Source organism: Podarcis tiliguerta (assembly GCF_965153285.1).
Source record: "Podarcis tiliguerta genome assembly, chromosome: 16".
NCBI lineage: Eukaryota > Metazoa > Chordata > Lepidosauria > Squamata > Lacertidae > Podarcis > Podarcis tiliguerta.
Genome location: NC_139549.1, coordinates 38050362 through 38078035, shown reverse-complemented (window position 1 = coordinate 38078035; position 27674 = coordinate 38050362). Strand labels below are relative to the sequence as shown.

The following is a 27674-nucleotide window of genomic DNA, read 5'->3' as shown; positions in this document are numbered from 1 at the left end:
CTTTTCTTCTGCGAGAGTCTCGGCCTTCACATTTCGCGCCGTCGCCTTCCTCAGAGACTGTTCTCCCCCCGGCTGCGTCTATTAGGGATTTACACAGCTAGAACGACAACAGAAATCCTCATGATTGGGAAGCCGCCGCCGCCTCTTCCATCGTCACTTCCGCTCTGGAACGGAACTTATCCTGTTTATGTTCACGCGGAGCGGGAAAGAGAAGGTGCGCATTATAGAGACGCGAAAGTGAAGAGTGGCGCTCTTCTGTACATACGGCGAGCTTGCTCCCCGCCCGCCGCCAGAGGCCACGTGCCTTTGGAAATCATGAGCGAGATGGCATTGGCGTCGGCGGCTGCGAGATCGGAGCGCCCTCTGCCGATATGTTACATAGAACAGGTCTAACATATTATTATATACTATACATTATATATTATATTATATTATATTATATTATATTATATTATATTATATTAATTAGTGTAGTATATGTATTATATTATATTATATGTTATATGTTATATATTAGTGACAATAATTTGAAGGCATTGTTCAGCCAGTTGGAGTGTGTTTTTCCCTGGCTAGGAGTTTTGATTTATTTCGCAACACAACCAGCCTGGCTTTCTCTTGTTTCCCCGGTGTGGTGGGGGCCCTAGGGGTGGGAGAGTGGGGGGGGGGGGTTCAGGCACAGGGGGTAATCATGGTGGCGGTGGTGGTGGCAGAGGTAAAAATAAGGGGAGGGGGAGGTCACCCCAATATGACAGTGAAAGAAGATCAGAAAGAAACGGGGGAGATACAGTTAGAAGAAGAAGAAGAAGGAAGGGGGTTGCTTCCAACCATTCCAAGGGAAAAAAACTAAATAAAGATATAGGTTCTTGGGAAAAACCCTCTTGGGACAGCGCTCCTCCATGGGCGCCCCCATTTTCATCCTCCTTTGCGCTCACCCATCAAAGCAAACCCCTCAAATATATATATTTTTTTACAATAGAAGAGAAGGACCGAACTGAACTAGGCAAAATAAAACAAGGCAGCACGAATTGCAGAACGGTTGAATTTGGACAGGGGGTGGGGTGGGGGGTTCAGTCTGTGACAGTAGCCTCCCTAGACCCGGGTTTGACAGACCTCTTCGTCTGTCTCCTTGTTTGTTCCAGGAGTTAGGGTGGACTTTCTATCCCTTCAGGCGTCCAGTTTTGGGGCTCCCTGGTGCGGTACCACGCCCCTGGCTCCTGTTCAATGGTGGGTGGCCTGGGAGAGCACTTGAGATGGCTCCCCCAAGCCTGCCATCTCCCCCAGCTCTTAGGATTTCATGAACGTATGGAGGGCCAAAGGTTCCTTACCCCTGGTCTGAAAGGTTATTCCAGTGGTTCTCAAAGGGTGTGGCAGGAACAGGGGTTTTCAGCTCCTGACAGATGTGAAAGATCAGAAAATACAAAGGCTTATTTGTGTTGATGAGGAGATGAGAGTTTGTCTGTCTTAAATTAGACCTAAAACTAAGGAGATTACCTGGCAAAAGCAAGCTCTCACCTCTCACTGAGGTTGTATACAGACTTAAGGTACATATGTAAGAGGCTCATTTATAATGATATTTTGGGAATGACTTGTGTTCTTACGCAGCTGCTTTGTTTTTTACTTTCTGGATGTCCCATGATCATATTACAAAGTAGTTGTGTTCTATGTTATAAATCAAGCACTGCTAGGAGTTGTTTCTTTTTGTGTTCCAATGTATTCTTATCAATAAAAAATTCAGTGTGGCCCGAGCAAATATTTATTCTGAAAGTGTGGTCCAGAGAAAAAGGTTTGAGAACCACTGGGTTATTCAGTAAACATAATAAGTTAAAAGGAGAGTGACTTGAATCCCTGAATCCCCCTACAGCTCTTCTAGTTTTCTGTGTTCTTGTAAACATTTTTAAAACTGATTTTATATACCGCCCTATACCTACCCTATACCCAAAACATTGTACTGTATTGTGTTGTTGTTTTTTTTAAATCATCAATTTCCACTGTTCTTGTGAATGTGAAAACAGATTTGTGTGCCATCCGGGCCTGGATTGTTGATAATTGACCTGGTTGCCCTCCATGTGGGTTTTTCTGGACAGGTGTCTGGGCTCACGGCGATTATTGCAAGATCAACCCCAAGACAGGAGGCATTGTCATGCTTGGCTGCAGGTATGCCCATCACTTTGGCGTGACCATATGTGAGGAATGCTTAGTGGCAGATAGCAGAATGGCATGCTGTGCACTTGTTGGCTGGGAATACGGGGACACAGTGTCAGTCTGGCTCTGCTGGCTGGCCGACGTTTCTGAGGCTGGGCCAGGAAATTTCAGAAACTCCCCCTACTCTTTTCTCCCCCTCTCCTCTGTTTCAGCGTCCCGTGGTCTTCGTCAGGTGGCACAACCTTTCCTTTGATGCAGGGCTGGCCCAGGGCATACTGCTGCCCGAGGCAAAACAGCAAATCCCTCCTTCTCCCCCAGGTCAAGTTGCATGGTACCCAGTCCAATGCCAAGCAAGTTGCTTTGGCATCTAAGGCAGGCTCTCAACTCTCAGCCCCAGCCAGGTTATAGAATCATAGAATCATAGAGTTGGAAGAGAGCACAAGGGCCATCGAGTCCAACCCCCTGCCAAGCAGGAAACACCATCAGAGCACTCCTGACATATGGTTGTCAAGCCTCTGCTTAAAGACCTCCAAAGAAGGAGACTCCACCACACTCCTTGGCAGCAAATTCCACTGTCGAACAGCTCTTACTGTCAGGAAGTTCTTCCTAATGTTTAGGTAGAATCTTCTTTCTTGTAGTTTGGATCCATTGCTCCGTGTCTGCTTCTCTGGAGAGGTTGGGGAAGGCTCTTTAATATCTTAGACAGACACTCTTTCTCATCATTTGCTACCTAAGCCTTTTACCTGGAGATGCCATTGTAGATTATCTCACGAAGAAACACCTGAGATACTTCCCCAAGGTCTCCTGGAACTTGGGTTTGAAAGCCACTGTGCTGCACAGGATAATTTGAAAAATTGCTTAAGGAAAACTCGTGTTTTTGGTAGACGAGAGAGGCTTAGTAATTTATTGTGAAGTTTATGCCCTGCCCTTCTTTATAAAATGATCCCAGGGCAGGTCACAGCAACAACATACAAATACACTGAGGTCACATTGAAAGATAAAATGAGGATTAAACACCACAACAAATTACCGTTTGATAAAACTAGTTCTTCATTTGTTCCGCTTCAGGGAACCAACCTGACGGTTGCTCAAAGAGACTGGCGGACAGGAATAGGAAAAATCTGATCCAAATGCTCGTGGTTTTAAGGTCCAAAATTAAATAGCCTTATGTTGTCCCTTTTAGTTGACACTCCCAAAAGAGGCTCTTAAGAACATCAAAGGAGGCTTGCTCCATTACAGTGAATGGGGCACTGCCCCACTAGGCCAGTCTGCTCTCAGCGCCCCCAACTGCCTTCTTTCTTAGCTACATTCAGTTCAGAGGGCTGGCACTGCCTGACAGCTGCCTCCTCCTTGGGCTCAGTGTTGTCTTTGGAGAACTCAGCAGGGAGGAGAAGGAAGGTGGGGACAAATCTAGAACTAGTTGCCTCTGCCTGCCCTTGCCTCTGGCGCCACCTGCTGTTAGTCTCCCTGCTTCTGCCCTTCTTGTTTAGTCGTGTCCGACTCTTCGTGACTCCGTGGACCAGAGCACGCCAGGCCCTCCTGTCTCCCACTGCCTCCTGCAGTTTGGTCAAACTCATGCTGGTAGCTTCGAGAACACTGTCCAACCATCTCGTCCTCTGTCGCCCCCTTCTCCTTGTGCCCTCCATCTTTCCCAACATCAGGGTCTTTTCCAGGGAGTCTTCTCTTCTCCTCCTGAGGAGGGGGAGAAGGGGGGGGGGCAAAGGGAACTGGAAGGAATACACCGTATTTTTTGCTCTATAAGACGCACCAGACCATAAGACGCACCTCGTTTTTGGAGGAGGAAAACAAGAAAAAATATATTCTGAATCTCAGAAGCCAGAACAAGAGGGATCGTTGCACAGCGATCCCTCTTGCTGTTCTGGCTTCTGGGATAGCTGCGCAGCCTGCATTCACTCCATAAGACGCACACACATTCCCCCTTACTTTTTAGGAGGGAAAAAGTGAGTCTTATAGAGCAAAAAATACGGTATGCTGGGTGCAACGGCTGTGAAACTTGTGCTTGCTTGTGAGTTATCACGCTAGCTCCTTCTGCTACCCGGAAGGCAGAATAAATAGCTCTTTCTCTGGTTTAACCCTTCGGTGTCTGTTGACTCCTTCTTCCCTCCTCAGGCGCAATGCTCTTCCACCCATGAGAAAGGCCTAAAAGGCTACACTATCCCACTTTAAACAGTCAGGGCTTCTTCCCCCCAAAGAATCCTGGGAACTGCAGTTAGTTAAGAGTGCTGAGACCATCCGATTCCTCTGTACGGAGGAAAATGGGGACAAAACTAGACCAAGCTGGCTGTGCCTGCCATTGACTCTGGCGCCACTGGGCTCCCTGCCTTCTGCCCTACCAGGCTTATGGAGTGCCACCATGGCCTGGCTTGATATTTTATTTTTTTAAAAATATTTTTATTAAGGTTTTCAAATAAAGGAAAAAAGAAGAAGAGAAAAATACAAAAATAAAAACAATTCAATTTCCATAATATTTCTTACATTTGCTTGTTTCCCGGACTTCCCCACACCTCCCCTCTCTGTATTCCAATTCAATTATTTAGTCAGCAAATCCCTTCCCTCTACCTTATCTTTATCTTAGTATATTATACCTTTAGTTTTTCATCTTTTAACCATCCATTTTTCCATATTTCTTCACCACATTATTGCTAACAACCCTTTAACCTCAATCCAACATCATGCTAACATTCATTAATTTTATAGTGTTTTTGTAAATAGTCTTTAAATTTCTTCCAATCTTCCTCCACCAGCTCTTCTCCCTGGTCTCGGATTCTGCCAGTCATTTCCGCCAATTCCATGTAGTCCATCACCTTCATCTGCCATTCTTCCAGGGTGGGCAGATCTTGTGTCTTCCAATACATGGCCTGGCTTGACAATGGGCACATGTTTACTGCTCCCTGCCTTGGGGGTGGGGGCACGAATAAGTCTAAGCCAACATTTCCTTTGTCTCTTCAGTGGAAGCTATTGAGGAGGTTTCGGACAGCCTCTGCGTCCCTCAGTACAACAATGATGGCGAAGAAAGGGTGATCCTTTTCCTAAAGATGGCCACCAACCAGGAGTTCGGCCCAGATTTGGTGAAACGCATCAGGGAAGCAATCCGTGTCGCACTCTCTGCCCGACATGTTCCCAGCCTCATTCTGGAAACTGAAGGCATTCCGGTATGTCAGCACAAGCCTTTTTTCTTACTTCTTACTGCTGCTATATGGTTTTTTTTCATTTTCACCTTGGAATAGTAATTAAGGAGCACTTGTCATCTCTCTTCAAAGCCCACACATGCCTGGAAATTTTAGCCTCATCTTTTTTTAATTAAAAAAAGTGGAGTGGAGTTTTATAAATAGTTTGTCCATGTTGCTTGGCAACTTGTGTGTGCTTTTCTTCCTGAATAAGCCTTCTCCTCTTTCTCCTCCTTTTTTTTAAACAACAAAAAAAGAGTCCCCTAATAATAAACACATCTATTTGGTTTATAAATATACATGCGTCCTGTTGATATACTGAGAACTCTTGGGCGTTGTTGATAATTATAAAATGAGATGATTGCCTTTCTGGTGTGCCAAAAAGCTGCTCCCCACAAAAAGCATTTCGGATAGTTCTGTTCTCTAAAAAGATAGGTTTTTGATTTGTTTTGCAAGAAGTCTCTCTCAAAAAAACAAAAAACAAAACCCGAAATATCTTGCAAAGCTTGTGACCAAATGTTTTTCAAAACTGAAGGAGCACAGAGACAAGTAAGGCCCATGAAGAAAGTTTTGATTTGCTTCTGACATTCATGTGCAGGAACATAGGAAGCTCTCAGATCACTAGTCCATCAAGCTCAGTGTTCTCCACACAGACTGGCAGCTTCTTTCCAGAGTTTCAGGCAGGGAGTCTCTCCCAGCTCTACCTAGAGAAGCCGAGAATTGAACCCGGGACCTTCTGCATGCAAGGTGGATGCCGTACCCTTGAGCTACGACCCTTCCAGTGATAGCCTTGTTCTCCGTAGTAAAGGTAAAGGGACCCCTGACCGTTAGGTCCAGTCGCGGACGACTCTGGGGTTGCGGTGCTCATCTCGCTTTATTGGCCGAGGGAGCCGGTGTACAGCTTCCGGGTCATGTGGCTAGCATGACTATGCCGCTTCTGGCTAACCAGAGCAGCGCAGGGAAACACCATTTAGTTTCCTGCTGGAGCGGTACCTATTTATCTATTTGCACTTTGACGTGCTTTCGAACTGCTAGGTGGGCAGGAGCTGGGACCGAGCAACAGGAGCTCACCCCATCGCGGGGATTCGAACCGCCGACCTTCCGATTGGCAAGTCCTAGGCTCTATGGTTTAACCCACAGCGCCACCCGCAGCCCTTGTTCTCCATGACTTTGTCCAATTTCCTTTTCAAGCTATCACTGCCTCCCGTGGAAAATTATGCACTGTATGACAAAGTACTTCTCTTGTCGGTCCGAAATCTCCTAAAATTCAGCTTCATTGGATGGCCCAGAAGCTGTGTACGCGCTACACCTTTTAAACCAGATTCAAAACACTCCCCCCCCCCCTTCAAAGAATTATCGGCAGAGAGTTAAAATTCTCACCAATCCTTAACTAATTACGGGGTCCAGAATTCTTTGATGGGGAAAATGTGTTTTAATGGTATAGGGTGTATACCTGCCCCCCTGAAAAGCAGCAGCGTATGGCCCAGTGTAGTGAAAGAGGGAGAAGAGCAGTATTGGACAGACTTTAAAAATGATGTTGAGTAAGTCACTCATGACTTCTCTCATATATATATTTAATGTGTGTAAGAGAGGCAGAGATTTCACACATGGCTGAATCTCCCTGCCTTTCCCAACCTGTTGCATATGGGAAGTTGTTGGATTGCAACTTGCCTTCCCATTGGCCTGTGGAGTAAGTTTGTTCATTTATAGAAGCATTTAATATACTGCCATATCATTTAATATACTGCCATATTATACTGGTGTACAACATATGAAACACCATTTAAAAGCAATAGAAATAGGTAGATGTTGAGTGTGATTCTCAGTGGTGATAGTAGCAGTGTTCCAAAAAACCCAAACCTCTTTTTAAGATTACCTTTTAAGATTACTTTTGGACTACTGTTTACATCAGAACAAAAGTTGGCATCTTGAATATTTTGTTGGCACAGAAATGGCTGCAGGTACAGAATAACCAACTGTCCAAGGAAATGTTAAAGTTCAGAGCTGAATATGCAGGGAAATTACTTTCCTCTTCAGTCAAAATCAGGCACTAGAAATTTGGGGCCAAGGGTGCTGACCTACAACCTGCCATGTTGGCTATATTGTTGAGGTATGGTTGTAAGAGTTAGGAGACCCTGTGGGAAATAGACATTATTTTAAGGGGAGAATTGGACCTTTCGGGATTCAGGGTTACAACAGACAGGTGTGTAGGGGAATCCCTGAAGAGATAAATTAGCAACCTACCCCTCCAGTCGCTCGGGAGTATAATAAAACAGCATTTCTTTACTTTGTAAAAGTTAAAAGCTGCAAGCCAGTTCAGGAACAGTTATATAACAATTAACGGGAAAGTTAAGGAACACTTTGCAATGACCCAACTTGAAACTCCTGCTAGTTCCCTGGCAACTGGGGGTTTGATGACTCAATGAATAATGCCGGTTAACTGTCGCCAGTTTAATAACAGTTTCTGTCACAGGACTTTTCAGTCTCTCAGAGCCTCCACTCTCCTTTCTGCTCTACAGTCTCTTCCCTTCTTCCCTCCTCTTCAGCTTCTCCACGCTGCTTCTTCTCCTAGTCCAGGCAGGGGGGTGTTTTTTGTAGTTTGGGGGCCACATTCCCTTCTGGATAGCCTTCTGAGGGCCATGTGCCGGTGGTGGGTGGGGCCAGAGACAAAAGTGGGTGGAGCAACAAACAAGCAAATGTTGCCACTGTACAGTAGGCCAGTTTCTCCACATACTCAAAGCACCCTTCCCTGTCCTCCATGTAGATGATTCTCTCCATTCCATGCCCACCTCACATTCAGTGGCCTCTGGAAGCAATGTATCGCCCTTGCAGAAGGAAAAGAGGTTTCATCACAGAGTCTTGAGAACAGGGGCAAAAGTGAGGGGGCACAATAAACTGGGCTGCTGTCCCTTACAGAGATCAAATCTGCAACCTTGACATTATCAGCACCACACTGTAACCAACCGAGCAAGGTGCTTTTCATTGTGGATTCAGGATGATTTGTCAGAGTGGCTATATATGATTCTGCTTTCAATAACGCTGGCACCTGCAAAAGTCTTGGGGCAGGCGTGTGGCTTTATTTCCAATCAGTGCGTGTCCTATAATTTCCTCCTGAAATCCTGTAACTTTTCAGAGCATACATATTCTGGTGTTGCTTTTTTTTGGTGTCCTGCTGTTGTTGCCTCTCCAGACCCCAGTAAGACTGCAGCAGTATCACAGAACAACTAATAAAATGGAATGATTTGCAGACGCTCCTGCATAAATCTAGCACTCGTGGATTATTTTTGCTGCACAGCACACCCACAAAAATCACCAGTCTGGAAAAGCCCTCATATTGCAAATAAAGACACCATAAGTCCATGTAGGGTTGTGGTCTAGATGAGGTGAGATAACTTTGCATGTGATGGCAGCTGTGGGCAGTTCTACTGCTCAGAAAAAGAGGGGTAGATTCAGTTTGGACAACGTCACTTCTAAATTTTCTTTCTAATTTATGCATGTAATGCTCAGCAGGTTTTGTTGGAAGTTGATCAATGCCATTTTATTATAAAATCAATAAAATATTCTAAAAAGAGAGAGGTGCTGAGTACACCACTGGTTCATGCAAATTGTATTCCTTCCTGGGGCATCAATGGTACTGGTGAAATCTCACCTGCACCCCTCCACAAACCTGCCCATGGTTAAAGTTCCTCCAAAGCCTTGGACCCCCAATCCCTTCTCCAGCATTCTTAAATGTAACTGTGTACAGTGGTACCTCAGGTTAATAACTTAATTCGTTCTGGAGGTCCATTCTTAACTTGAAACTGTTCTTAACTTGAGGTACCACTTTAGCTAATGGGGCCTCCTGCTGCTGCTGCGCCTCCGCCATGTGATTTCTGTTCTCATCCTGAAGTAAAGTTCTTAACCCGAGGTACTATTTCTGGGTTAGTGAAGTTTGTAACCTGAATGGTCTGTAACCTGAAGCGTCTGTAACCCGAGGTACCACTGTACATGTATTCATTAAAACCTCATCATATATTCTTTAATTCGTGCAAAATTGCTGGTGTTCACAAAGCACTGTAAAGTGGTACCTCAGGTTACAGACGCTTCAGGTTACTGACGCTTCAGGTTACAGACTCCGCTAACCCAGAAAAAGTACCTCGGGTTAAGAACTTTGCTTCAGGATGAGAACAGAAATCACGCAGCAGCAGTGGGAGGCCCCATTAGCTAAAGTGGTACCTCAAGTTAAGAACAGTTTCAGGTTAAGAATGGACCTCCAGAACGAATTAAGGTCTTAACCCGAGGTACCACTGTAATCTTTATTAATAAGCAAATACGGAATAGTACATTAATTAATGCCAGCTGCTTCAGAGAGACGCCAGTTACCTGAGGAAGTATACTAAGACTTATCCAAATTGGGTTTCTTTTTAAAGTCTTGTTTTCTAACAAATGCATGGCAGATCTCCTCCCCCTTTTTAAAAAGAATCGGTGGTAGCAGATGGGATTTAATCTCTTGTTCGTGTTTCCTGCATAGTGTGGCAGCCTAGTCTTTTAATGCACAAATACAAAAATGATAGATGATGGTGCTTCAAATACCCACAGGTGAACTGAGAATTGCAGAAGAATACCTAGACATGTGTAGCACATTTAAATCGGATATGCACCCAGAGAGGTTTTTAAAGGCAAACGATTTTTGAATACAAACTCATGGTCATAAAGTGCATTATTTTTATTCATTAAATAAACTACCACTTAACTGAACTTAAATTTTTAAATTAACAACTAAACTTTACTTTAAAATGTTACAATCTTTTTTCTGTAGCAATAACCAGGTGTATACAAAGATACAGGCAATTTTCATTATCTTTACCAGATAAAGAGTTAGTGCACATCTTTCTGTCCTGGAGAACGAGAGATCGCTCAGCAGGTGTGAGCAAAAGTTGGTGAGTGGAGCTCACAGAGGCAGAGCCACGAGACAGAGGCAGGAAGAAGCTGCAGATCCAGTCCAGTATTTTTATTCAGTCTCGAACCTGCAGTTTTTATCTCCCCAACCCTAGCCCCCATCCCTGTGAGCCATGGCAGCTGAGGGAGCAGGGCTTCCACCCCATACTCTCTCCTCCTTGCCATCATCCACATTTTCTGTAAAACATTAGTGTATGAGCACACCTGGCATATCGTGTGCACACAGCTGTGGAAGAATTTAATCTTCGGTGTCGCATACCCTGCAACATTTCTCCAATGAAAATAGGGATGACCTGTTCAATCATCGGGACACGGGTGGCGCTGTGGGTTAAACCACAGAGCCTAGGACTTGCCTAGTTTGAAAGCACGTCAAAGTGCAAGTAGATAAATAGGTACTGCTCTGGCGGGAAGGTAAACGGCGTTTCTGTGAGCTGCTCTGGTTTGTCAGAAGCGGCTTAGTCATGCTGGCCACATGACCCAGAAGCTGTACGCCAGCTCCCTCGGCCAGTAAAGCGAGATGAGCGCCTCAACCCCAGAGTCGGCCACGACTGGACCTAACAGTCAGGGGTCCCTTTACCTTTACCTTTATTCCATCATCATCATCATCTTTATACCCCACCCATCTGACTGGGTTGCCCCAGCCACTCTGGGCTGCTTCCAGCGCATATAAAAACATACTAAAACATTAAACATTAAAAAATATCCCCCATACAAGGCTGCTTTTAGATGTCTTCTAAAGTTACTTATCTCCTTGGCTCAACGGGTTGCACAACTCAATACCCTTCAACATTTCTCTGATGAAAATAGGAACGTCCTCAGGAAAAGCAAGACATTGCAGGATCAAATCAGAAACCAGGACAGCTTCTGTAAATCCGGGACTGTTCCTGGAAAACAGGGACACTTGGAGGATCTGGTGTTGACCAGTCCAGGGTTCTGGGGAGCATAGATATTTAGCCACTGCCTCAGTGACTTCCAGGTTAGAGTACTGTCTGTGGAGGCTGGTCCATTATGATATTTCTTTCTGCTCTGCTTCCAGAAAGGCCATTTCCATCCCCTCCTCTGTCCTCCAAAACTCTGTGGAGTCTGGGGTTACTTTTGACCCTGGTATTTTATTATAAGACACCCTCTTATCCCCCAGTTGTGATGTTCTTGGGGTCCCCTGCAAGGCCTGTCTCTGGGTGGTCCCTGAGGCAACAGAGGCTGGTTCATTAGGGCAAAGGTGGCACTGCCCCACCAACCTTAGTCTACTCTCAGCTAGTCCCTACCTGCCTGCCTGGTACTGCCTATTATCTTCCTCCTCCTTAGTCTCAAGTTGTACTGGTAGGGCTCTGCAGGAAGGAGGATGGGGACAAAATTAGAATTAGTGGGCTCTGCTTGTCATTGGTTCTGGCATCTACTGTTTGGGCTCCCTGCCTTCTGCACTACCAACTTAGTAGGCACCAGCCAACACTGACTACTGCAATGGGCTCTGTGCGGGCCAGAACTGTGAATTTCTTCAAAATGATTGGAGCAACAATCTTGGAGTGCTAATATACAACTCTCTCCAGCAGGTGTCTTCCTTTAGACGTGGGATCTAAAATTTGCTTTTAGGCATACTACTGTTTTGTTCAGAACCATTACCATTAGTGCTCACCCTAAGCAGCCTTGCTTTCGATATAGAAGAAGAAGAGTCTGGACTTGATATCCTGCCTTTCACTCCCCTTAAGGAGTCTCAAAGCGGCTAACAATCTCCTTTCCCTTCCTCCTCCACGACAAACACTCTGTGAGGTGAGTGGAGCTCAGAGACTTCAGAGGAGTGTGACTGGCCCAAGGTCACCCAGCAGCTGCAGGTGGAGGAGCGGGGAAGCGAACCCAGTTCACCAGATTACGAGACTACTGCTCTTAACCACTACACCATGCTGGCTCTACAGCAGGTTGTGCTTACACAAGTGGCACAAGATTGAAATTTGAGGCTGGAATTATATGTATGGAAGAATTTTGGACCTCTGTTATGCAGTGGCAAAGTTGTGGAAGGAGGGGGGTAATTTTCAATGGGAAAGCAGTGAGAGGAAAGATGGTGCTGAGATTTCCTCAACTGCTTCTCCTCTAACTCGAGTTCCCACATAAGTGATTGAAGAGAAGCAAGTGTGACAATCTGGCTCCAAGCAAGTTTCTACTGTGTTCCTCTCTCTGCTGCCCAACATTCTTCTGTTCATATTCTCGGACACCTTGATGCTTGCAGGACTCTCCTCGGGGCATCCTCCCTCCACAGGGAGGGCAGGGTTACCCACGCGACCCCCTAGGCTGCAACCAGGCACCCCACCAGATCTAGGTGCCACCACCCTCCACTGGTCCCACCACGACTATCTCCATGCTACAAAGTTAATAGTGATTTTCTTTTCCCAGTCAACCTTGGGAACTGTAGTTCCATAGTAGTCTTACTAGATTGCCAGCTCACTTGCCATGCTACAATTCCCAGCATTCTTTGAAGCCATGATACTTAAACTGGCATAAGGCAGATGCAAAGTTTGTGGCGTAGCTATCCTAACTTCCAAGTATAGGTTCTCAACATTAGGGATTAGGAGCTTCTCTCTCTCTCTTTCCCTCTCTCTCTCTCTCTCTCTCTCTCACACACACACACACGATTCTAAAGCTAACTCCTGTGTCCAGCTCCACATTCTTTGCTCGTAAGGAATAATGGAATATACATACCATTGATCATAACTGTGTGTTGTGTGAATGGGATGGGACCTGTTAGTTGCAGTAAGATTGTAAGCCAGGAAAGGGGAATCTCTGGCCATTCAAATGTTGACCTGCCCTTCCCATCCTCCCTAACCATTGGCCATGCAGGTTGGAGCTGATGGGAGTTATAGTCCAAACACATATTGAGGGCCACAGTTTCCCCACCCCTAACCTAAGTCAGCCAAGCACCCTTTGACAGCAGCAAAGGCCCCCTTACAGTAGCCTGTTTGCTGGCCTGCTTACTTTCCTTTGTTGCAAAGATGTGGGGGCTTCTGAATAGTGATTTCAATGTGATAGGGGGCTCCACTCTCCTACCCTTTTAAGATAGAACAACGAGGAAGCTGTAGAAACTTAGATTTATTGCAGCTAAAAAGAAAGAAAAAGGAAACGAAATTGTATGCAGATTTGCACAGCGCTGGAGTCGTGCTCTGGCACGACACAGTGGCTACTGAGATTTGGAAGCCTTCAGGTTTCTGCCTTTCTGGGACTTGGGGGCCTCGTTTAGATTCCAATCATGAGACCGTCAACAGAAACTCACTAGGCTCACTCTGTGTGCAGATGGAAGAAGCTGGATACGCAATGCAGCCTCTAGGAATTATGTTAGCCAGCCCAGTGGTGAACCTCTGATGGAATATTCTTTGCCTATCCACATACGAATGTCGTTAAGCAACAGATGTCTGTGCAATTTCTCATCATTACTCCTGATGCTCAGACAAAGTCTCCCTCTCCGACTCACAGAGAACAACGGCCAGTTGGAGGCATTTCTAAAGTTTGGCCTTTAGAGAAGGCAGAATTAACAGAATTACCCACCTTTTCACTGTATACCTAGCATATTAGTGCTTCATTTTATTTTTATTTTTAATCGTGGGGTGGAGCTGCAATAAACCATGATTGGGAGTTGCGTTTGGAGGAGTGGGTAGAGGAGATTGCTTGCGGTTGCTGAAGGTCAAGGTGAGAGGAGGAGCTGAAGGAAGAACGGAATGGTGGGAGGTGGTGAGAATTTAGGGGGAGGGAAGAAGAGAAGGAATTATCTGGCAGGAGAGCGAAGAGGCTGAAAGGTAGCAGTGGTGACTGGTAGGGAGGAAGGCTGGGAGGCAAACAGTAGGGGGAGCCAGAGCAACAACAGGACAGAGATACCTTCTCGCTGCTTAGTTCTAGAAGAGCAATACACACAGGTTCTCGCATGTGCCTTGTGATCTTCAATAAATCCACACATGAGAGCTTGGTGGAGTTTTGTTGAATGCTATCCAGATTGAGAGAGAAGTCTCAGGACGGAATACTTCCCCTACTCACCCAAAAATCCTGGGGACTATAGTTTGTTAAGGACGCTGAGAGTTGTTAGGAGTGCTTTAACAGCCAACCTATCTTCTCAGGGAACTCTGGGAATTGTAGTTCTGTGAGGGGAATGTGGAGGGTGGGCTCTCCTAATGAATCTCATCCACTTTAACAAACTACACCGCCCAGGATTCTTTGTGGAGGGGGAGCCTGTCGGTTTGCAAGCCCCCTCCATAGAGGCTGGCCCCTCTCACTGTCCTCGGAGCTTGCTTACCGGTAACCTCCTCTGGCTGATATCCAGACAGACCAGGGAGGTTTTCATAGGCGACATTTTCCCAAGCGTGGGTAAAATGCACAACCCCTCCCTCCTGCTTCCGCAGGGGAAAGAAAATAAGTCAGAAATCTGTTTACATGATGTTTATTTCTGACATTACAGCACTAGAGAAAAACACGTCCTTTCAGTTCAGTTCTTCTAGCAAGTCAGATAAACTTCCTGAACATGTGCACACAGAAGGTTTCAAGTTACACTCTTCACAAAGACTTATCCAGCCTGTGAACGTCCTGGGAAACTCTTCTTTCCCACAGATAGGCGCATCATGTGATGTCAACAATCTGGGTGTCTGCAGCGGTGATGTTTCCATATACTGACAGAGCCATGACTGTTTAAAGTGATGTAGTCCCACTTTAGGTGCACAAGTGTAGACGAGGCGTTATTCCCATCCTCTGGAACGCCTTGCCTGTTGCTGTTAGGGAGGCACCTTCCAGTCTACTGCTTTCAGCACCTGTAATTCCCCGCCCTCCGGCTTCTTAGGCAAGCCTAACAAGCAACATAATCTTATGTGCATTTGTTTTAAAACTGTACCAACATTTTGATAAAGGTGCTGCCAGCCTTTGGTTGCAGCAGACCAATACAGTTTACTTTTCTGCCAATAAATTAGCTTGCCTACCTCTTTGAATTAAAAATAGTCGCCTTGGAGCCTTGAGGTGTGGAGTGCCTCCCCCTGCTTCTCACCAGCCCTAGGGCGATACACATTTATTACTTTATTATTTCATTTATTCAATTTATATGCCTCGGTTTATCCAAAGATCCCAGGGCAGCATACAACATTAAGAACGTAATTTATGCAGCATAATAATAAAAACACAACACACAGCATAACAATAAAATAATCATAATAATGGGCCATAGATTATTTAATTTCCGAAGCCCTGGGTAAAGAGGAATGTTTTCGCCTGGCGGCGTGTTTGATTCCAACCTTGTTTGTAAGAAAGGATGCAAGTTCTGCCTTCTGGACATGTATAAAGCAACAGGCAGGCACAAGATTCCTGTGCTCTCCGTTTACTGCAAGCTGTAGTTTGATATATGACATTTTGTGAATTAATAGAAGGCTGCGGTGAGCCCAAAGTGAGCTTCTGGGGCCAGTTTAATCTGCCCAGCACAAACAGACAGGGAGAGTCTTTAAGTGACCTGAGTGTTTGAGAACTCCAAATCTATTTTGTGCTTCGTTGGCTCTGAAGGTTCTGTCTCTGTCATGGAACGATTTCGCGGCTCTGCTGGGGTGTAGCAGGGACATGGAAGAGGAGGAGGCCTGCAAGCAAACTTTAAATGCATCCGGGACGTGGGGGAATTATCATCTAGCGGAGAGAATGTTGGAAGGCAGCTCAGAAGGACCGTAAACGTGTTAGATGGATATCGTCTTCCAAAGTGCTGACGAAAGGCATTATTTAGTTCCACTAGGGAGAAATGGGTGGGTTGGCACAGAACATTGGAAGCTGCCTTATACGGAGTCAGACCACTGGCTCACCTAGCTCAGTGCTGTCTATACTGACCTGTAGCAACTCTCATGGTTTTAAGCAGGGCTGTTTCTCAGCCTTAGCTGGGCACGTCCCGGATTTAATCTGAAACCATTTGTGTCCAAAGCAGGGACTCTCCTGCTGAGGCCTGGTCTGTTGCCTAAAAAATAAAGTAAGATTCTAGTCCTCATGGTTCTCAATAAAGGGCAGTTAAATAAGGACACTGGAAGCTGCTTTTTACCAAGTCAGGTCTTTATCGAGATCAGTATTGTCTACACTGTTTGGCAGGGTCTCTCCAGGGCTGTAGACATAAATACATTATTAAGTATTTTGCATTCTCATTTTGCATTTTTCTGTTGTGAACTATCCTGGGATCTTTGGATGGAGGATGATAGATAAATTTAATTAATTCATAGAATCATAGAGTTGGAAGGGACCCCAAGGCTGGTGGCGTTTGGTGGGCTTGTTGTTTTTGTTTGCTACTACGGCGTGTATTTTTGTGTTTTTATATTGTGATCCTCGGATGAAGGGCAGTATAGAAATTTAATAAATAAGTGGCGCTGTGGGTTAAACCACAGAGCTTAGGACTTGCTGATCAGAAGGTCGGCGGTTTGAATCCCCATGACGGCGTGAGCTCCTGTTGCTCGGTCCCTGCTCCTGTCAACCGAGCAGTTTGAAAGCACGTCAAAGTGCAAGTAGATAAATAGGTACTGCTCCGGCGGGAAGGTAAACAGCGTTTCCGTGCGCTGCTCTGGTTTGGCCGAAGCGGCTTAGTCCTGCTGGCCCCATGACCTGGAAGCTGTACGCCGGCTCCCTTGGCCAATAAAGCGAGAGGAGCGCCGCAACCCCAGAGTCGGCCACAACTGGACCTAATGGTCAGGGGTACCTTTACCTTTACCTAATAGCAACCCCACGTGGAGATGCGTGGAAACTGAACCCGGGACCCTTTGCATGGAAATCTTGCACTCTCCCACTGAGCTTCAGTGGGGAAACTGTTTTGATAGTTCCTGTTCATACATTCCAGCTCCTGGGGAACAGCAAGTATGGAGAGATAAAGTTTTTTTTAAATATATTTTTGCATAAGGAAAGATGTAACAAGAGCCAGCTTTGTTATACTTGACACCCACCATTCCGAGAGAAAAGGGAAGGGGCCATAGCTCAAGTGGCTTTGTGTACTGAGGGCCCAAGGTTCGAATCCTGCCATCTCTAGTTAAAAGGACGTTAGCAAGCGATAGAGTGATGCAGCTTGTTTAACCTAATGATTTATAAAAATAGTAGACAGCAGGTATCTCCTTTAAAAAGACTTTCCCCTCAGAGTTCCCTGAGCACTGTAGCTTTGTGAGGGGAATAGGGAGCCTCCTAACCGCATCCATAGCGCCATTTCCCAGGATTCTCTGAGGGAAGGCATGGCAGTTTAAAGTGGTATCATAGTGCTTTAAATGTATAGTGCGGATGGGGCCTAAGTCTTTGCTAGGGGCTAAAGGTATTTTATTAAACTTAGAATTTCTTTTAGCTGGGTAAACAGGCCTGATGCTACCCCATTTAATTCAAAAACAATTTCTGTTGGCGTACCTAGGCAGGTATTTTGGCGAGTTAACAAGTGTCTCAACTTGCTGGGTTTATTCACTACTAACCAGCTAACTAACTAACTAACTAACTAAATAAATAAATAAAATGGCATCCCTGTCTCTACCCTTTAGCAACTGTAAGATGACAGTTTGATTTAAAAACTGAGTTAAGGGGGAAAAAGGGAAGGGGGAGAAGACAAATCAAATTCCACCGTCTGCTAGATGATGAAATGTATTGATTGCCACATACAGTTTCAAAATCTGTATTGATGGCTGCCGTATTCTCAGCTCTGCCTGTCGTAACCTGTGATTAGATTTAAGGGGAGACTAGTCGATTCCCATGCCATCCAAATATTAAAAGGCTTTCGTCGTGAGTCTGGAGCTTTCAAGGCTTGTGGGTCTGATTGAATTTCCAGGGAGACGGGTTAAGGCATTATTTATAAACCCGTAAGACAGAGGCTTCCGCAATGGCTGGGGGACTCGAGCTTCTTTCAGAACAGCGGTGGTGAAATGGGGGAGAGCATATGAAAGGGGGTCTCTTCCCTCCGTTTGCCACCTAACTTTATATTCCTCTTGTATTCTGTGTTCCACGTTGTATTCTGGCCATGTTCACACCGTACATTTAAAGTACTACGGCACCACTTTAAACAGTTATGGTTTCCCCCAAAGAATCATGGGAACTACAGTGGTACCCCGCAAGACGAATGCCTCGGAAGACGAAAAACTCGCTAGACGAAAGGGTTTTTCGTTTTCTGAGGTGCTTCGCAAGACAGATTTTCCTAAGGGCTTGCTTCGCTTGACGAAACGGCCCTGCCTCTCCTGTCATGGCGACGGTCACTGCACGCACGCACGCTCGCTTCCCCGCTCCTCCGGCTTCCTCCCACCTTCCGGCTGACGGTCGACCTTCCGGCTGCCTTGCGCCGCTGCCCACCGCCCTCGCGCGCTCCTCTCAGAGAGCCGTTGCAGCCAGAGTCGCGCTCCTGACCCCCGCCGCCCTCCAGCAGCCGCGTCGCGCGGTTGCCACAACACACGGGTGAGTCCGAGGTACCGGCTGCAGCAGCTGTCCTGCTTCTCCCCGCCCCTCCCCGCCGTTTTTAGTGTTAAAATGCAGTGGTGCTTCGCAAGACGAAAAAACTCGCTCAACGAAAAAACTCGCGGAACGAATTAATTTCGTCTTGCGAGGCACCACTGTATAGTTTGTAAAGGGTGCTGGGAGTTGATAGGAGACTCCCTATGCCCCTCACAGGGCTACAATTCTAAGAGGTCCCTGTGAAGAGGGATTGATGCTTAAATCAATCCTCAGCTCTGTGAGAGGAGCAGGGGGGTCTCCAAAGCCTCTTAGAGCTGATGGGAGTTGTAGTTTAACAGTGCCCAGATTAAAAGGAATAAGAGACAAGACATTTTTTGTGTGACCTTTGACCCAGGTTGCTTGGGCTGATAGGAGCTGGAGTCTAACAACATCCGAAGGGCAATGGCTTCCCTGGCCCTGAAATAGATGATAAACCAAGGGATACCTTTCCAGATTTCATCAGACTCCAACTCCCATCAGCCCAGGCAGCCAGGGTCAAAGCTCAGGAAAATAAAGTGGTACCTCTGGTTGCGAATGGGATCCGTTCCGGAGGCCCGTTCGCAACATGAAGAGAACGCAACCTTCAACACGCGCGGGTTGCAATTCGCCGCTTCTGCGCATGTGCGTGAAGTCATTTTGCATGTCTGCGCATGCGTGAGCGGCGAAACCTGGAAGTAACCCTTCCCAGTACTTCCGTAACGTAACATGAAGCGGACGTAACATGAGGTATAACTGTATGGGAGTTGCAGTCTAAAACATCTGGTGGGCCCCAGGTTGGGCAAGGCTGCTGTAATGCCTTATTACTCCAGCATAGAAATGCAAGGATTCTGAGTTTTGGTAACATTTCTGAATCCAATGTGACAATTCTATTAGGTTACCTGCTTGACCCTGTAAATTAAACACCTCAAAGGCCACTGCTTCTATCTCTTCTCCCAGTTTTCAATTTACTCCTCTCAGCTTTGTAGGGCAGAGAGACGTAATGCCAGAACCAAGTGTCATTTAAATCTGACTAGGGAGGCAGAGCAGTAGGTTTAATTTTTATTTTATTGGACATTTTTTCTTCCCTCTCCGCTTTCCCCTCCTGTTCTTGTAGCAATCCAAATTCCATTACACATTCGTGCTTTTGGAGCAAAACATTTATGCCTCTCATTTCTAGCCCCTGAAGGTAGAAAGAAAAAAAGGGGGAGATCATATTTGGCATGGGATTGATAGATTGGTTTGTCAAGATTTTGTGAGCTGTTCCATCAGTGTGGCAACGCTGTTTATCATCCCTTAGGATCAAAGAACTGATTTAAAAGTACACCTTGAATTAGACCTAAAGCACAAAGACAAGGATAGGCAATGTGGTGCCCCCTGCCCCGACTGCTGGACTCCAAATTCCATCAGTCTCAGTCAGCCTGCCCAGTGGCCAGGGATGATGGGAATTGTAGTCCTTGAAGGCACCATGCTGGCTACCCTTGTGCTAACAGTTCTGGTAAGGAAGGTGTTGAGACTCATGAATGCTTAGGAGGCATCATAGTCTCCGATTCGGGACCCTACGTTTTGATCCCAGATGTGGCGCTAGGGATGTGGGAGGCGCTGTGGGTTAAACCACAGAGCCTAGGACTTGCCGATCAGAAGGTCAGCAGTTCGAATTCCCGCGACGGGGTGAGCTTCCGTTGCTCAGTCCCTGCTCCTGCCAACCTAGCAGTTCAAAAGCACGTCAAAGTGCAAGTAGATAAATAGGTACCACTCCAGCGGGAAGGTAAACGGCATTTCCGTGTGCTGCTCTGGTTCGCCAAAAGCGGCTTAGTCATGCTGGCCACATGACCCGGAAGCTGTACGCCGGCTCCCTCGGCCAATAAAGCGAGATGAGCGCCACAACCCCAGAGTCGGTCACGACTGGACCTAATGGTCAGGGGTCCCTTTACCTTTACCTGTTTAGAAGCCAGTTGTGGTTGAGGAAAAACAAAACAAACCCCTTTGCACATGGAAAGCCTTCTGCATCAAGCCAAAGCCCATCTCATGCAGCAGTCTGTTCTCACGGTGGCCAACGGATGTCTGTGGGAAGCCCGACCTGAGAGCAGCAGCATTCTCTCCTCTTGGGATTCCCAATATAGCCATCCTAGCTAGTAGCCATGGATAGTTTATGATGCTCTGATGGAAGTAGCAGAGCCTCCTCAAGCAGATGCAGGTCTTCTCCATGAAGCGCAGTGCCTGTTCCACCTGAATATTGCAAAGAAGGCTATGCAGTGCCTTACAACAGGCATTGTAACTGTTAGCTCCCTCGTGAAGAAATGTGTGGAGTTCATCACATTGTGCCAGGAAAGCATCTGCCCAGAGGCAGTTATCGCAGCCAAAGGACTCATGGAAGCCCTTGATGTTGAAGCCACTTTCAAGGACTCCCCATGTAAGCGCTGCAAGAAGAGGCAGCTTGAGAGTCAGACTCACGATGAGGAGTGCAGTAGTCCAGAATAAATATTCAGGCAGGAATTCTTGTAAACACAGCTTGTGTTTTAAGAGAAGAGTGACTTGAACCGCTTGATTCTCACAGGAATACATAGGGATTCTTGTACAACCTTGAGAAGTTACTAGAAGAGACACAGGCCACCCACTGTTTGGACCGGCTTAGGGGCCCGTCTGATGGTAATCACTGACACGGATGGTGAGGATTGTTGTGTTGAGCCGGGATGTCTCCATCACATCCTGCCTCTTGGGAAAGGCTCCCCATGAGATGCCCTGAAGTACATCCACGATCCCAAAGTGTTTTCTCTCATGTTTGTGTCACACTACGAATTCTCCTGACACATCCACTTACAAGTTGCCTGTGGTGAGTGCAGCTTCTCAAAACTGAAGTTCATCAAAAGGTCCTTGTGATCATGTGACCATGATGGAGGAGAGGCTCACATCACTACTTGTCCTACCTGCTGAGAGGGGCATTGCTCAAAACCTTGATCTCTCAGCCAGTGTTCTGCAGTTTGCACAAACCACACCTCGAAAAACACACAGTGTGGCTGTGCACCATATAACACTGCAGAACTATCGCAGGTTTGCCTTTTTTTTGGGTGAGCATTCTTTATTTTAGAGTATCCATTATTTTTATGCTTAAAAATAATAAAGATAAGTCATAAATATGAAGGTATCCAGCTGACCTCTTACAACTTCAATTTATTTTATTGTTATTTATATACTGTTTGGGACACAGGTGGTGCTGTGGGCTAAACCACAGAGCCTAGGGCTTGCTGATCAGACGGTTGGCGGTTTGAATCCCCGCGACGGGGTGAGCTCCTGTTGCTTGGTCCCTGCTCCTGCCAACCTAGCAGTTCAAAAGCATGTCAAAGTGCAAGTAGATAAATAGGTACTGCTCTGGCGGGAAGGTAAACGGAGTTTCCATTTGCTGCTCTGGTTTGCCAGAAGCGGCTTAGTCATGCTGGCCACATGACCCAGAAGCTGTACGCCGGCTCCCTCGACCAGCAAAGCGAGATGAGCGCCGAACCCCCAGAGTCGTCCACGACTGGACCTAATGGTCAGGGGTCCCTTTACCTTTACTTTACATAGTTATTTTCTTGTGACTTTCTAGAGCAGTCAGAATTTCTGGCTTGCTGCTTAGATTGACTAAAAATGATTGGTTGGCTCAGGAGGATAAATGCTGTTGAGAAGGGTTTGAATGGCACAGGGTTGTTTTTTTCTCTTCATTTCTCCTTAGCTAAAGTTGGTCCTTTTCTCTCCCCCCCCCCCGCCACCCCTCCTAGTAATTGCATGTTCACCTGCCTCAGTGTCTCAGCTGCAGTACCTGGGACCGTCTGGCTTGCAAGAGCATCTTCTGTTTGAGTGTACCAGGGACTGGATCCCCCTTGAGACAGAGAGAGAGGGAGGGAGCCAGGTGGCGACTTGAAAGAAAGATGCAAAGCAGGAGAAACTTGCCAACCCCACGACCCCGCCTGGCTGCCAAAATGTCATGCCGTAAAGAAGCCTGTAAAAAAAGATCTCACACAACCTACTGATCCATCTGTCCATTTGGGGGGCGGAGTGGAGATTGTTCCTTTGTTGGCAGACTCAGAATTCAGCCCTGGTGCTGTGTGTGTGTGTGTGTGTGTCTGCCTAGCCCACTTTTTAAAAAGCTCTTAACAGTTGCTGCCACCCAGAGTCGTCTGCGACTGGGCTTAACTAGGCTTAACTTTACCTTTTTAACACAGCAGAAACAACATAGAACACAGCAGTTACGAGTTACCAGTTTCTGCAGCCGCAGCAAGCTCTGTAATTCTCCAGTAGTTTGACTTCACCTTCAGAGTCACACTGTATTGTCTCTTGAGACAGACAGATGCCAGCAACAGCAACAATAGTATTTGAAGTGCTAAGTGTTTGGCAATGTTTCCTCAAAGTAAAACTGTGTTCCACAGTTTACCCAGCGCAAATGACAACGAAGTGGGAATCAAAAGAAGAAAATAATTTAAGAAGGAGGGTCATCTCTGCAGTTAGTATCCAAATAACCTGTAGAACCTTGAGGCAGTGTGTGTGTGTGAATGTGAATGAATGGTTGCAGACACTTGACTTTTGCCACCCTTGCTCACTGCAGACAGTACATTAAAAACACAGAATCGCTGAGCTCCGCTTGGTGCCCCCCTCAGCTCTTTGCCCCAAGTGACTGCCCAGCTCACCCACCCCTAAGGCCACCTCGGGGTAGGTCACTGTGAGTACAGAAATCTGGATTAGGCGAGCCTTTGGTCTGATCCAGCAGTACTCTTCTTACACACTTGAACTTTTAAAAATTGCATATATATACACACAAAGCTTTCCCCATAATGCCCCTCTCTCCTTTCATCCTTACCAGGAATTCACCTCAGCTGACCGGCCTCCACCTGTTCCATCAATACCCAAAATGAATCCCTGATCAGGGATGAAGAGAGATGCTCAGCATTACTGAGCTCCTTGACGAGCCCAAGTAAGGCTCTGGTTCCAATTCAAGTTGAAACAATTATCTGTGTCCCCCCTTTCCCATTCCCCCCTTTCTTAAATATGCTGTAATATTTTTGCATCTTAAATATTTTCATGCTGGGTTCCTTTCCAGGCAGCTAATTATAAACTTCATTATAATAGTTCATTATATTCTTCTATTGTTCAATTAGTCTAACAAGTTGCCAAGCGGAATACAAGGCAGGCAATTAGCTTGATCTAATGGCAATGAACTCCTGAATGTGGGTTACCAAAAATATCCTTTATAGAGCTCTTCTTGCAAATTTTACCAATCAGTGAACAATAGAAAAAAGAAAGAAAAGGGGACAGAAAAAAACAGTGTGTCCAGAAATTTATCCATGGGTGGAATTGCTCTTCTTTGCTTTTATTAAACGGCCGTGTGAATAGTGAAGGAGAACATTAAAATTCTACCACCACAAACTTTCTTCTCCCTTTCCTCATAAAACACTGTGGGTATGTCGTCATCCTTGTCTTTGCTTTTTATTTAAGCTTTAACATGTTCGATGCACTGAATGGGCAAGATCATGATCGTTTTGATCTGATCAAGTATTTGTGAGCTTTTAAATGGAGTGTGTGTGTGTGTGTGTTCAGAGCAAAGGCATGAAAGAGAGAGAGAGTGCAAGCCAAACAAGAAGTTTGGACAGTGATAAGAACATAGAAAGGGCTCTGCAGCTGGATCAGACCAGATGCCCATCTTCTCCAGCATCCTGTTTTCACTGTGGCCAAGTGGGGTCCTATGGCAAGCCCACAGGCAAGACATGAGCACAACAGCGGTCACCTGCCTTGTAGTATGGCCTGCAATAGTGGAACCAGGTCATGGGCATCATGAGTAGCAGCCAGCCATTGGTAGCCTTCTCCTCCATGAATTTTCCCAATCCCCGTTTTAAGGTGTCTTAAGTTGGCAGTCATCTCACTAGTTCTTTAGGGAAGAAATTCCACAGTTTTAACTGTGTGCTGTGTGGAGTACTTCTTATCTGTCCTGAAACTCCTGACATTCGGCTTCAATATCTAGCCCAGAGTCCTAACACGAGAGGTAGAAACGATTTGCTTTCTCTCCATTGTGCGTAACTGTAATGGTTCTAGGGGTTGCTCGTGCGTAAATCGGCGCCACACCTGGGTGGGTTGCCTGAGTGAACCCTTTCTGTCTGGACAGCCACTCGCCCGTGGCTGTCTCAATCGTTGGCAGAATCCATCAGTGGGCATTTCTTGAACTTCTTCCAGCATAAAAGTTCTTTGACGCCTAGTCGCCGCCTACTCTCCCTGCGCGGAAGCCTTCTGCGCAGGGAGGGTGTGGGCATCGGAGGACCCGTGCTCTCCCTGCTGGTCCCCGGCGAGGAGTCTTGGAGCCACCTTGCCGATTCCCCCATCTGCCCCCCTTCTCCACTGGTGCTACGCTGATTTCCTTCCCCAGAAGATGTGCTGCTTCTCTCCCTCCCGGGACGCTCTCCGGAATCCCTCTGGAGCCCTCCCTCTCCTTCTGGCTCCGATGGCAGTTCCCTGACAGTAACGTCGTACATCCTCAGCATCTCCTCCCTTTCTTGTCTTTTTTCCTAAACTCAAAAGCCTCAGATGCTGTAACCCTTGCTCATATGGTAGCTCTCCCTTGATCATTCTGCTCGCCTGTGTGAATGCCTCTTTTAAAATCCACCCCAATAGCAATCCACAGGATTCCTAACATGGCACAGGAAGATCTGACACTTCTCCCTCTTTATCCAATACCTCCCTGCAGCGATGGCATTGATCACAGAAGGAGTTAATGACACGGCAGTCGATAGAATCACCATGGAATTAAGTTCAGGCTCAGGCATTATTAGCTCCTGATAGAACCAGAACTTCTTGACATCTGTTTCCGACAAGGACGAAAAGTGCACGTACCCCTCAGCATGCCACAAAGGGAACTAGGGATGCTAGTCTTTACGGGCCGAGTCATGTGATGCATATCCTTTGCTAAGAGAATCATAGACTTATAGAACAGCAGAGTTGGAAGGGTTCCCGAGAGTCACTGTTAGAATCCCTGCTCCATGATTGCAGTCATGGGATTTTTGTCTATCACATGACGGTATACGTTTTGACTCCACAGAGTGGGAAGTGACGGAGACAGGATGTTTGTGTTACTGTGTTCCGTGAAGTGGGACTGTTGTCCTTTGTTCTTTTTCTCTTTGGTGTCTGATGCTTGAGAGAGAGGGAGCCATGTTGCAGTGTTCTGTGTGTGTTTATATGTAAATAAAGTAGATTAGCCAAAATGCTGAGTTGCTGAGGTCTGTCACGCAAGATGCGCAAAGTGTGCCAGTGTCGGTTGGCATCTGTTGCTGTGATGTTCGGGCTGAAGAAAGCTTATGAAGCTCCCGAACGATTGAACAGGAGGGAGAGAACATGCCAGTTGGCCATGTGTCTCTGCCAGGGTCCTACTCGAGTGTAGGCTGAACTCCTGACACCCACTGCAAGGCCAGGATCTCGCCCTAGCAGGACAGGTTTACTGGAGGCTGAGAGTGCACACTCTCCCCTTAAAATCGGCTGCCTGTGAGGAATGTAGCCAGTCGGGTGACAGAGAGGAGGTGTGGCAGGAGCCAGAGCTGGAGTCCGCTGCATTCTGCTCCAACACTGGACAGAGGTAGCCGCCCTATAGCCAGTACCAGTGCTGCCACTCAGGGACTATGGGCACCCGCTTAGCCACTTGCCTCCCAGCAAGGATGGGGCACATGTCACAGCAGCACACCTTTTGCACAGCTGCACACTCCTCTCTTCTCGCTCAGGTGCCTGAGGAATTTGGAGGTACCTGCTGCGGCTGCCACGGTCAAGGGCGAAAGCCGCAGGGCTAAAATCTGGGGTGTCTCGATTAAATCAGGACAGTTGACGGGTTTGAGACTGATAAGCTCTCCGCTCTTGACACCAGCTGGGATTTATCCCTCAATTGAGACAGGTGTGTGTGTCTGAGACAAAGATTATGGTGGCTTGCTTATGGCACAGTGGCAAAACTGTGATAATAAAGAGTGGGGAATTCAGCATTATTGTTCAAATATCTAGGCAGATTTTAGAATTTAAGAACTTAAGAAGAGCCCTTCCGCATCAGGCCAAAGGCCCACTTAGTCCAGCATCCTGTTCTCACAGTGACTCTTGAAATGACTCTGGGAAGTCCACAAGCAGGGCATGATTCTGTTTTGAGGCATAGCAAAGTACACAGATCCAGTGTGAGAAGTTTGAACATTCTTAAGAAAAAGACCATTAATGGCCAGTATATTGTCACACCCAGCAGGGGACTTCATAATGGATCTTCTTTGTGGTAAAACAGACAGCTCATCGCAAGAGCAGCCGCTCCAGAAATAATGACGTAGAGCAGTCTTTGCCAACCTTGTGCCGTCCAGATTTTTGGGTCAACAACTCCCATGCAGGTGGTGTCAAGATACAACAGGCCTTCCCAGTGGTGGCTCCCTGTCTGTGGAATACTCTCTCCAGGGATGTGCACCCGATGCCTTCATTGTTTGCTTAAGGTGCCAGGTTAAAACATTTCTGTTTCCTCAGGTCTCCTGGCCATCTTTTAGTGGGGTGGGAAGAATTGAATTATTTATCTAGGATGAGCATGTCCAGGTATTGTGTCTTAAATTTGTTGTTGTTGTTGTTTTAAAGTGTTTTAATGCCTTTTAAAGACACCTGCTTCTTGGGAGAAAAGCAATGACAAACCTAGACAGCATCTTAAAAAGCAGAGACATCACCTTGCCAACAAAGGCCCATATAGTTAAAGCTATAGTTTTTCCAGTAGTGATGTATGGAAGTGAGAGCTGGACCATAAAGAAGGCTGATGGCTGAAGAATTGATGCTTTTGAATTATGGTGCTGGAGGAGACTCTTGAGAGTCCCATGGACTGCAAGAAGATCAAACCTATCCATTCTGAAGGAAATCAGCCCTGAGTGCTCACTGGAAGGACAGATCCTGAAGCTGAGGCTCCAATACTTTGGCCACCTCATGAGAAGAGAAGACTCCCTGGAAAAGACCCTGATGTTGGGAAAGATGGAGGGCACAAGGAGAAGG

At 46.5% G+C, this 27674-nt stretch overlaps 1 long non-coding RNA gene across 2 annotated transcripts; it reads left to right on the top strand.

The window, feature by feature from the left end:
* The first annotated feature begins 307 nt into the window (after window positions 1-307).
* LOC310666910 lies at window positions 308-25502 on the top strand. Of its 2 annotated transcripts, XR_014506093.1 has the most exons (5): window positions 308-373; window positions 2085-2154; window positions 5113-5315; window positions 23506-23616; window positions 25378-25502. It is a non-coding gene; the product is annotated as an uncharacterized lncRNA (long non-coding RNA). The 2 variants fall into 2 exon arrangements; XR_014506094.1 differs by lacking the exon at window positions 25378-25502 and having other exon boundaries at window positions 23506-23699.
* Window positions 25503-27674: the final 2172 nt, after the last annotated feature.